We start from the raw sequence: 10,431 nt of genomic DNA, 5'->3' as shown, positions 1-10,431 counted from the left end.
TTATTATTATTATATACTTATTATTTATAATTTATTATTATATATTTATTATATATTATTATTAATAATTAATAATAATAAAACTTCCCACAAAGAAAAGGCCTATGTGGCTTCACTGATAATCCTATCAAATATTTAGAGATAATCTAATGCTAATCATTCACAAATTCTTTCAAAATATAAACAAGCTTGTGAGAAATCCCAATTTATTCTAAGATGCCAGTATTACCCTATATCAAAACAAACAAAGACATCACAAGAAAAAACTACAGATCGATGTCCTGTATGAATGTGGATGTAAAAATCCTCAACTAGCCAAACTGAATCCAGTAACATAACAAAGTCATGACCAAGGAATGTAAGATCCATTTAACATCTGGAAATTAATACAAGTCATTAATCTTATTGGTAAAACAAAAGAAAAAGCCATACACACACACACACACACACACACACACACACAATGGAATACTATCAAAAGAAATGAAATCTTGCCATTTGTGATGACGTGGATGGAACTAGAGGGTATCATGCTTAGCGAAATAAGTCCATCAGAGAAAGACAACAACCATATGATCTCCCTGATATGAGGAAGTGGAGATGCAACATGGGGGGTTAAGGGGGTAGGAGAAGAATAAATGAAACAAGATGGGATTGGAAGGAAGACAAACCATAAGTGACTCTTAATCTCATAAAACAAACTGAGGGTTGCTGGGGGGAGGGGGTTGGGAGAAGGGGGGTGGGGTTATGGACATTGGGGAAGGTATGTGCTATGGTGAGTGCTGTGAAGTGTGTAAACTTGGCGATTCACAGACCTGTACCTCTGGGGATAAAAATATATGTTTATAAAAAATAAAAATTGAAAAAAAGAAAAAGCCACATAATCACCTCAATAGATGCAAAAAGCATTTGACAAAATATAACACCTTTTCATGATTAAAATACTCAACAAAGTAGGGTTAGGAAGGAAATTCCTCAATCTGATAAGAGGCAACTAAAAAAACCCATAGCTGATACCATGTTCAATGATGAGTGGCTAAATGCTTTCCCCCCACAATCAGAAACAAAACAAGAGTGTCCACTCACACCAGTTCTGTTTAACATTGTACTGGAAACTCTAACCAGGGGATGTAGTCAAGTAAAAGAATTAAACACATTCCAAATCAGAAAGAAAGAAGGAAAACTACCCCTCTTCAAAAATGCCATGATTTGTGTATAGAAATTGCTAATCAATCCATAAGGGGGAAAAAACTAATAAGAATAAGTGAGTTGAGAAAGAATAAGAATAAGTGAGTTGAGAAAGATTATAGGATATAAGATTCATATTCTAAAAACAATTGTATTATTATACCAGAGCAAATAATATGAAAATGAAATTAAGAAGACAAGACCATTTACAGGAGCACCAAAGGGATTAAAATACCTAGGAATAAATTAAAAAAAAAAAAAGAAAGAATGTGACATGAAAACTAAAATCCACAAAACATTTTGAAGAAATTAGTGAAAATATTAGAAATGGAAAAATACCCTATTTTAATGAATTGGAAGACTTAGTATTGTTTATATATCAATACTCCCAAAACTAATTTTCAGATTTCATGCAACCCTATCAAATTTCAGCTGCCTTATATGCAGAAATTGACAACCTAATCCTAAAATTCACAGAAATGCAAGACTCCCCAAATAGCCAAAACGTTCTTGAGGAAAAGGACAAAGTTAGAGGACTTCATACTTCCTGACAACAAAACTTAACCTGGGTGGCTCAGTTAGTTAAGCATCTGACTCTTGATTTCAGCTCAGGTCATGATCTCAGGGTCTTAGATTGAGCCCTGCATCAGACTCTGTGCTCAGGAGGGAGGAGGGAGTCTGCTTGGGATTCTCTCTCTCCATCTCCCTCTCCCCTTCCATTCTCTCTCTTTCTCTATCTCTCTCTCTCAAATAAATAAATAAATCTTTTTAAAAAGAACTGATCTATAAAGCTATAGTAATAAAGGCAGTGTAGTACTGTACTACCATGTACTGCAATACCATTTCTATTCTACTCTCCAGTGACCTAGAGGTTTAGGGAAACCTGTGGGATGGCCACCTCCAAGCATGCTGCTGATAAGTGAAGTACAGGTCCCTTCTACTCTTGCATCCCTCAAACCTATCTTAGGACCTTCTCCCTTACCTTGGATTTATACGCCTAGTGCAGAGAGGTGTTGGGATGCTGGACTCCACATCATGAGTGCACACCAGAACAAAAGTCTCTCTTTTCTACTCTCTTGATTTCCCTCCCCTTCCCCATTTAGAACCTCTTTAGCTAGTTGTGAGAGAGAGAGGGACATGGGTAGGAGTGGTTGTATGTATTGGACAGTCTTCAGATGAGATAGGGAAAGAAGAAAATATCTTGCCTGAAACACAATTGTTCTAAATTTCCCCTACCTTTTAGAGAGTGGCTTTGAAATTGAAAGACAAATTTGAAGTCTGTTTTTCTAGTATAATAATTTTCACTTGTGGCAAGAGACCTCCTGGGGAGAGTTTTTGGGTAAAAGCTAATGACTGGGGAGACAGATGGTTTAACACTGTCATCTGCCACATTTTTTACCCTCTTGATGAAAGCAGATGGTAGAAAAAAACTTGCCTGCACTCAATATCTATATGACAGGCACTGAAGCATGTACTTCAACCATAGAGTGACCCTCAGAATTAAATATTATTCCCCCATATTGCTGATGACAGACACTTGCTGAAGTTGAATTGCAACCCCAGTATGATTTCAGGTCCATGCCCTATTCACTAAAATCTAGAGATTTTTACCTTTTAAGCGGTAGATCTCATTTATTTTCCAAACAAAATCCTACATAGAAAACTATATTATTAAATAGATTTTAAGCAGGAGGAAGGTTACTATTCTCTTGGTTCAGAGTGTTTTCTCATCGGTTCATTCAGCCCTTCCCTCAAGTATAGTCTGTCTATGGTGGGACTAAGAAAAGAGAGGGATTTTCTTTTCCCTATTTCTAGCCCCATCTGAACGGCCATTCTCCTCCAGCACTTAGCAATTATATGAAACTTTGTGGGGGGAAAGCCAGATCATATTAGAGCACTGTTTGCATTGGGAAGTTGGAGGGGAAACTGATGACTATGGTGAAATGAAGTCCTCACGATTTCTTGTGGGAAGGATGGTTGGCAGCGCTCCGAATTATGGCATTGTGCACAGTCTCCAAGAGTAGAAAGAAGCGGCTCTGGCTCACCTTGCAAGAAGATCCCAGGTGCTGGCATATAGTTTGCAGCTGTGGACCCCAACCCTTCCCATCTGAGCTCTCCCAAGCGCTCCGTCTCAGCCTGGGAACATGCCTTCTTTTCCCACCCCTCTCTCCTCAGTGTGGTTACTCATCTAGTCTGAAGGATGGAAAGAATGGTATTTGACAGGGCAGAGGGGTTGAGAATCCTCTCCTTTGTGACTCTATTTATGCCCCTCTTCTCTTTTACAACCTCCAAGGCTCAGACTTCTGAATTCAAAAGCCAGGAAGAGACTCTCTACTTAAATGTTTTCAACGGGCAACTTTCCTCCCTGAGTGAAGAGTTCGGAATGTCTTGTATGAGGAGTGGGGGACAGGAAGAGCCAAAGTGGGAAGGAAAACCCGTGGGTAGGAGCAGGGAGGAGGCAGTGGTTAATATTTCCCTAACATCACCATGCTGGAGACAGACCCACAACATGCTGCCTCAGCTTCCCCCTCTTTTCTTCCTGCATCCTCTAGTGGCCCATAAGGCATTTATGAGAGACACTGTGAAAATATGAGTACAAAACACTGCCAAGAATGGCCTAAGTTTTTACTTGAAATAGGATTTTGCCTTTCTAAAAGACATTGTAAAGTAACCATTGCAGGCAAAATTCAGCTTCTCATAATAAACTGGAAAAAAGTTGTGTCCTTTCAGTGACAACACAAATATGAGATGTACACTGGTACAGTCTATAGTTCCCTGCCTGTCCCTGCCACCTTTATCATTCTGCATTTACCCAAAATAAATCCCCTTCTTTTTGCTTCTAGTAGTGGAAAAGAGTTTAGTTAAGAAACCACACGACTTGGTCTGAAGTTAGGGAATAGAGTTATGCTGTTTGTAGAGAGGCAGAGAGTTGCTTTAGAAAGGGTGCATGCAGAGCCTAGACAGAAGAAAATGGTGAGGAGCCTCCCTAGCAAGGTCAACCCCCTTCCAGGGAATGGGGGTGGAATAAGAAAGGACAGGCTTATCTGTTCCAGAGTAGGGAGGTAGAGGCCAGCACAAATATTCAATGTCATACTATCAGACATACCTCCCCTCAACTGCCAAGATTGACATGAGAGAAATAGCCAGGAAACTCAAATCAAAAGTCTCAGACACAGCTGCCTCAGTCTCTAATTGTCCACAGTTCCCCTGAGAACAGCTCATCTACTTTGTCACGGTGTCCACCTCCCCAGGTCAATGTATTGGATTTTAAAGTTTTGTGTCACTGTCCCTTCTAAGGTTCTAATAAGAGAAAAACCTTTGATCCCCATATATGGCTTAGAGTTTCAAGAGATGCATGGAGTACCCAAATTTGGAGCCCTAGCTTTAGAGTTTTAATTTTCTTTAAAGCTCCTTGGGATCAGAGACCTGAGATCAGAAAAAATGGCCCTGGTTTGAATATTAAGTTTTATTTCCCCATTGGGCAAGTGCAAGTTCTGTCCTGCCGGATCTAGGTCCATTCACCTGATGAGTCATTTTGCATTCTCTCTTTTTTTTTTTTTTTTTTTTATTTTCTTTTTTTTTTTTTTTTTTTTTTTCCAGCATAACAGTATTCATTATTTTTGCACCACACCCCGTGCTCCATGCAATCCGTGCCCTCTATAATACCCACCACCTGGTACCCCAACCTCCCACCCCCCCGTCCCTTCAAAACCCTCAGATTGTTTTTCAGAGTCCATAGTCTCTCCTGGTTCACCTCCCCTTCCAATTTCCCCCAACTCCCTTCTCCACTCTAAGTCCCCATGTCCTCCATGCTATTTGTTATGCTCCACAACCGAGATCAAATGCCTCCTCTCTGGTCCTGCAGGTGGAATTGGCTACCACTGCCTGTGTTCTTCATGATGTATACTTTGGCATAACTACTGAGTCTACAACCCTTGTAGAGGCTTCTTCTTGGCCCCAACATTCATTCTCCCCTTCTTCCTTTTACTAATAGATTCTCCAGTTTTAGTTTGAAGCATTGGCTAGAAGTAGTTACCACAGCCACTTCTAGCAGCAAGGGAGAAAGGAAAATGTAGTCTGAAAAGCAGTAACTATGTTTCAAACTGTGAAACTATGTTTCAAAGACAAGAATAGAAGTGATAGACACCATTTTCAGATCATGTTCTTAAAAAGGAAACTGACTCATCTTCACTTTCTTGTTGTATCTGCTTCTCAAAGTCTGGAATAAGATCATGGTACAGGTCAGCTGACCTTGAAGACACAGATAAGAGCAACATCCTAGGAAATGAAACAGTGGGCTGGGCACCTAACTGAATGAACCCCAGGAACAGCCTCACTGCCGTGGGTCACCTTCTGAGAGAGCAATAAATCTTCATCTTCCTTAGAACCACTCTATTTCCAAGTTCCTGCATTTCTGCCAAATAGCCCAACTAATACATACAAAAAGAAATGAAAGTCCTATATAAAATTCCAAAGTCTCCTGAGACTAATAAATAAAAGCACAAAAGTTTACACATCCATAAGCAAAATTAGGCAGGACTTCTCTGTTTTCTTGGAAAGCATCTGGAAGTAACAGTTGTGTCTTAAGAATTCAGCAGAGTCTTATGTAATCTGCCAACAGACAGACACCTTGCTCCTTCTTTTCCAGGAACATCTGCCGATTCTATGTGGCAACTCCATGAACAATATCACTCAGGGTCACTCTGCTTATGTTGATGTTTAGCTTAGGAAATTATCAGACACCAGTGCTATTCTTGAGGACTTAATTTGCACAGGTTCTGGGTTCTAAGAGGGCAGGGAAGCATGAGAAGTAGGATTGAGGGCTGGCTCTTACCAGTTTTTCCAGTTGTCTGGATTTGGATGCTGATGCGACAATCAGCACCACAGTTGTCTGGAAAGTGTTCTGCAGGCATAGCCCTTCCTGCATAGTGCTTCCCTGCAAGAACATCTCTGCAGAAAGAGTCACAGACCAGGGCTCAGGATGGTGTCACTCAATCCAGACTTTCTCCAAAACACTACAAGGCACTGACCCTAGAGCTGTGAGCAGGAGCCTTCTGTGAACTGTCTGTTGGGAAGGGCCGGAAGGGAGAGACAGACCTACACCTTGCCCCGGCTGCCCCCCAAAGTGCCAGGATCTGCACCCATTGCCAACAGGCATACCACTTTCCTCAAGGATCGACATTCAGGTTCACATTTGTATCAAAATTTGTGCATGTATTGAGAGCAAAACACTCTCTTTCTGGCAGGAATGTCTTCAACAAACAGTGAAAAACAGGCACTCAAAGACTGCATTTTTGTTGTATCCAAAGACAGAGACTAAAATCTTGTCAGTGCAAAAGAGCTCTGACATTTCAAACTCTGCCCAGAAAGAACTCATTGCATGACATGACAGCTAGGCATGGGGCTGAAGACACAGGGTAAGGAGGAAAGGGAAATGAAAGAAGAGCCACAACAAGGAAAATGTTGTGCTCCTGGAAATGAAACTTCATAATGTTGGGACTCCCCCTCAGAGCCCTAGGGACTGACTCAGCACACACTGATAAAATGCTAAAAACAATTCATTGAGGACTAGAGCAAGATTAGGTCTGCTTACAGTCATCCTCGCCTACTTGATGCCTTGGGGGGTTTTCCTCTTTTTTTTTTTTTTTCATAGTTCTTGGGGGTCCCCAGTCACTCCACTGAGCTGGTGTGGATTTCTTTCTTCCAGCAGAAAGCAAGTGCCCAAGACTGTTTCCCATCTTATGGATAATATCTTACTGTTAATTAAGAAAGGTAAGTGAAGGGGGGGCACTTCCTCAATTTCATAGAACATGTTTTGGAGCTTTCTGAGTATTTTTTAAACATCAGATTTTGCCCAGGATATTTCTGTAGCAACATATACTGCTTATTATTTCTATTGGAGCTGCCGTTTCATTTTATTTTCCTTCAATGTCCAATCACAAGGTGAGTAACTTTTAAATCTTTCTCATTGGGGACAAATTACTAAATGTTACTATTTTATAAGCCTTGTACAAAAATGGACTCTGAGAAGGGCTTTTGCTCTTAAAACAGTTTGTTTCCCAAGGGTGCTGAAAGAGATGACGTGTTGGTGCCTGACCCACTAAATTAATAATTTCTGTCAAGTATGGAAATGAAATTTCTGGTCCTAAGGGATGAGTTCAGAGAGTGAGGATTAGTAATAAGCCTAAATTTGCCTAGGAAAATCTTTGTCCCTACAGATTGGGACAAAGAGACAAAACCTGGGGCTTCCTGGAGTGGATTTTTACTAAGAAAACAGACAGTAAACAGTCAAATAAAGAATACACACCCTCTCCCACACCCTATCCAGGAACCTCAAATCTGGCTAAAAGGTGAGTTCTCTGAGCTCTTCAGGGCTTTACTTGTGATATACAAAGTTATAGACATAACTTATTACAGTAGGAAAATAAAAGAAAATCGTTCTTGCTTTCTCTGTTTAATAGTCTGAATGATCACGTGCACACACGCGCGTGCACACACACACACACACACACACACACAGGAAGAAAGGAAAGTTGTGACCAACTGATACTGGGAGTCTTACAACAGTGTTCTGTTTGTATATGAGAGACAATAAAATGCCTTTCCTTTTCTATGATTCACCACATCATAGGAACGCGTGAGACTAAAGGAAGACAGAATATAAGAGAGGGAAGAGAGAAGGTAGTGGTAGAAGGAAATGACAGGAAAAGAGAAGGGGGATGTGTACAACAATCAGGCTTCAGCGTCCCAGGATCTGCTTTGTCCTCAGTCCACTGCTGGGATCCTGACTTTACAGGTGAAGACTCAGGTGCCCTGAGCATCTTTCCTGATCTGCTTTTCTTAGCTCTCCACTTCTCTCACAGATTAATGACAAAACAACACAATGAAACTCTCTCATCTGGAGAAGTAGGTAGAAGCAACTTCTTCCTAAGTTTCCAAAGGCCTAGCCAGACCTGGGCCAAGAAAGTAGAGAAGGCACCATTGCTCCCCCAGAATCTCTAGAAGGACTAGTGAGGCTTCTCTTTTCTTTGAGCTCCCCGCACTATATCTAGGTTTCTCTCTAGGTCCTTAGGCATCTCCTGCCCCACCCAAAAAGCATAAGTACACCAGTGGAAATCCCCTGAGCAAACTAGCACATGCTGTACCAAAATATTGTGTCTTGGCTTTGTTCTTTTACATCTTCACAACTAAAGGAAAGAGATACAATCAAAATGATAGTCCACTAAAATGATAAACAAGAGAATTTAAAGAGACACAACCCAATTACTCACCCATGGAGTGACAACCTGAGCAATCCATGGGACCTGTGTTGGTGGAGAGATACAATACATGATTCCTTCTCTAACACTTACTTAGTTTATGGGAATTCGTAGTTACATCTTTCTTGAAAGGATCTTCAGATCATTGCAAAAACGTACCAGTTTTCATGAATCAGACTCGTGGTTTTTCTAGCCAAGCTTTCAAGACAAGGTTAGAAATGAGGGCACAAATTATTATTTGATGCACAAAATTGTCACTCTTTGAAATATGTTTGAAAATGCCAAAAGAAAACCTCAGCAGGTGGAGGAGATAGATTGTGTCCATGCAGCTGGCTTCTTGCTCTGAAATGTCCCTTGAGCTTGCGCTCCAGAGTGTGATCTTATGAACAGGGCACCCCTTCTCTTTCACTGGATCTGCCTCAACGATGGGGACAGGCTTCCAGAGACTAGTATTGATGCCCCACTTCTTCTTTTCTTATTTTATGAGTCTGTCACAGTAACTGTGATGATGACATCCATGAACTCAGGCAGCTTTCAAAGACTCTCTGTGTTTTACACTTTGGGGTGTTGTTCATCTTTGCTAATTCAGCCACTTTTACAACCCTGTAGGACCAATATCTACCCAATGTCTGTAAATCAAACAAAAGTTCACTATCATTTTCTACTCCACATCTCAGTACTCATCACCTTGTAATTTTAGTCTTATGGCTTTTTTTTAAATTTTTTTTCTAAAAAAGAGCTGAGGGGTATTTTATAACTCCAGTCCAGGCGATTAGCCAGTGAAGACCTGAGCAGTCATCAGTGTTATGGAAGGCCTGTCTGTCTGTTGATAACAGGATTGCTATCAAGCAGCACCTTCATTTGAATACTAATAGCGGTTTAAAGAAAAAGATACAACAATTACCAGGAAGTCCTTTAGACTTAACAAATATGACTACTTTAACCCAGGAGCCAGGCTGGGAGCAGTTTTGTTTGGCAGACAAGTTTGGGGAGAGTCTGAATTATCTTTGTCATTGTCCTAAGCTTTTGCCTAGTACATGTAGGGAGGTACCAGTGTGGTTTGCGAATACCGTATGTTCCCAAAATGTTGTGTGGCAATCACATTTTCACAAATATAAACCTACTAAAAACTCAAAGATAAGCAATCTATCCAATAAGCAAGGGATCAACAGCTTTTTTCTGTGAAGGACCAGAGCATTAAGATTTTACATTTTGTGTACCATATAGTTTCTGCAGTAGGTCCTCAACTCTACTGCTGTAACACAACAGTACCTCTGTTCCAATAAAACTTTATTTGCAAAAATAAGTGGTGGGCCAAATTTTGTCCCTTGGCCATAGTTTGCCACGTCCTGAACTAAATAAATAATTCTTGAATGCCTACTTTGATGAGCAAGGCATAAGTAAGTACTGGAGACACCCAGAAAACCAAACAAAATTGCTGTTCTTATGAAACTCTCTAGTGTGTATGTTCAGAGATTGGAGGTGAACTATTTAAAATAACAATATATTCATAAAGTGCAGAATCTTTCCTTAAAGAGAAACTCACCCCAGACAATCAACTGATTAGATTTCTAAGTTTAGAGTTTTATCTTGCTTTTTTTAATTGAATCTTATTCAATTGAATCTTAAGTGAATCTTTTTTCATTGAATCTTTTTAATTGAATCTTATTTAATTGAATCTAGTTTTTTAATTGAATCTTTAATTGAATCTACGCTTTTTTTTTTTTAATTAAATCTTATTCACCCTAGTCTCAGGTAGTTTGGGGCTAGATTTGAATGTGCTACCTTACTCTGGAATAAGCTGAATAAGTTTGGGGGCTGAAAGGAATGTCAAAGAGGTACTATAATTCAAAGGCTCTATCCCTTCATTTCCGCTACCTCTGCTTACAACAGCAATACTTTTACTCAGACTTCCTGTTTCTGGCACTTGTCTTCTTTTTTGCTGTGTTTATACTTCCCCCTGTCTGTGGTTAAGTAAGTATAA

This window comes from Mustela erminea, chromosome 3 (assembly GCF_009829155.1).
Source record: "Mustela erminea isolate mMusErm1 chromosome 3, mMusErm1.Pri, whole genome shotgun sequence".
NCBI classification, from domain to species: domain Eukaryota; kingdom Metazoa; phylum Chordata; class Mammalia; order Carnivora; family Mustelidae; genus Mustela; species Mustela erminea.
The sequence above is the reverse complement of the archived record's forward strand: the minus strand, read 5'-3'. Positions refer to the sequence as shown.